We start from the raw sequence: 1,964 nt of genomic DNA on the forward strand, positions 1-1,964 counted from the left end.
CCAACTAGAAGATCAGAAGAGTAGTATATATAGGGGTAGTTTTGAATTAGAAAAAGGGAAGAGCTTTTTGGCATTATTAGAATTACTCTCTGTATTTTACTTTCTCTGCAACTTTTAGTTTAATTCTGAGAATGTACTCTCCATCTATGCTTTTCATTCCCAGAGCTATGAACAAATAAACCCCTTTCATTGGGTTATGGAGCTCTGTTGTAATTTGATGGATCAATAATAGTTTTCATTATCCTTCTTCTCTCTTTTCTCTTGATTTTACTAGAAAGCTTTCAATCTTCATCCAATTGAGTAGTTATCTTGGAAAAGAAGCTATTCATACTTGGATCTCTTCTGAACCATGGAAGAGGAATGAAGAGATCATGCTAGAATTGCTTTCTCATGTTGGACCAAATTGGGGTTTGGGCGGATATGGTGACATATAATTCTCCCAATACTTTGATTTGGAAATACATGTGGTATAATCAGTGACCACACTTCATCTTTTCTCATGAGAAATTAAACCAAGGAATTGGCTATTGATCTGATTTGAGAGATTGAATTACCAAGGAATTGGAATTCAATCACTTAAGATTGCCAAGGAGATCAATGAATGCATTGATTGAGGAAGAGATGAAAATGAACTTGATCCGGAGAATGCAACATCTCCTAAGCCCAATGAACTCCCCATTTCTGATCTTACCCATTCTCTTTACTTTCTGCTATTTACTTTCATGCTAAACTCCCCTTCCCCATTTAAGATTTTACAATTTACCTTCCGTCATTTATTTTCTGCAATTTACTTTCTCGCCATTTAATTTCCTGCAATTCTCAACCCAATTTCTGCTTAGCTCAACTAGAACCTTCTTCCAATTAAAGTTGCTTGACCAATCAATCCCTGTGGGATTTGACCTCACTCTATTGTGAGTTTTTACTTGACGACAATTCGGTATACTTGCCGAGGGAGATTTGTTAAAGGACAAGTTTCCGTGCATTAAGTTTATGGCGCCGTTGCCGGGGATTGATTTTGTATCTCCAATGATTAAATTGGTGGATAACTAGATTGAGCATTTGTTTTTATTTTGTTTGATTTAAGTTCATTTGAGTAAGTTACTTTCTGTTTGGCTATTTTCTTCCCTTTCCCCTACCCATTTTCTTAGTTGTTTACAATTCAGTCACTAACCCACTAACTGTTTGATATATTGCATCACTCACACTAACAGCATTTCTGTAGAAATTACTGTCTACATCTATCTCTCTTGCTTGTGCCTTGTTGGTTGTATGACAGGTAGAAGAAGCGGGGCTTCAACTTCCTTTGATTCTGAACCTGAGAGGATCTTCCTTAGATTAAGGAGGGAAGCAAGAGGAAAGAGAGTCGTTGGTGCTGAGGAAGAGGAAGAGTACTTTGAACCAGACATGGATGAGAATATGGAAAACCATCATGAAGAAAAGGCTAACAACCATGGCAGAGAAGGTCCAGCGCATCAGGCTGGGCAAGAGAGAAGAGTTCTGGGTTCTTACATCAACCCAAACCCAGGAAACTGTGGGAGTAGCATCCAAAGGCCAACCATACATGCCAACAACTTTGAACTAAAGCCACAGCTCATCACCCTTGTTCAGAACAATTGTTCATTCGGAGGAAGTGTCCTAGAAGACCCCAATCAATATCTAACCACCTTCCTGAGGATATGCGATACTGTGAAGTTGGATGGTGTTCATCCTGACACCTATAGACTACTTCTGTTTCCCTTCTCGCTCAAGGATAAAGCATCTAAATGGCTGGAATCCTTTCCAAAGGAGAGTTTAGCAACCTGGGAAGATGTGGTGAACAAGTTCATGGCAAGATTCTATCCTCCTCAACAGATCAACAGGTTGAGAGCTGAGGTACAAACCTTTAGGCAGCAAGATGGTGAGACTCTATATGAAGCATGGGAGAGGTTTAAGGACCTGACAAGAAGATGCCCGCCAGATATGTT

The 1,964-nt window shown here is 39.4% G+C and overlaps 1 non-coding gene across 1 annotated transcript; it reads right to left on the reverse strand.

Annotated features, from left to right (window-relative positions):
* Nucleotides 1–1,857: 1,857 nt before the first annotated feature.
* On the reverse strand, nucleotides 1,858–1,964 carry LOC112745076 (small nucleolar RNA R71). The gene has a single exon (XR_003173022.1). It is a non-coding gene; the product is annotated as a small nucleolar RNA R71 (small nucleolar RNA).

Source organism: Arachis hypogaea, chromosome 14, assembly GCF_003086295.3.
Source record: "Arachis hypogaea cultivar Tifrunner chromosome 14, arahy.Tifrunner.gnm2.J5K5, whole genome shotgun sequence".
NCBI lineage: Eukaryota > Viridiplantae > Streptophyta > Magnoliopsida > Fabales > Fabaceae > Arachis > Arachis hypogaea.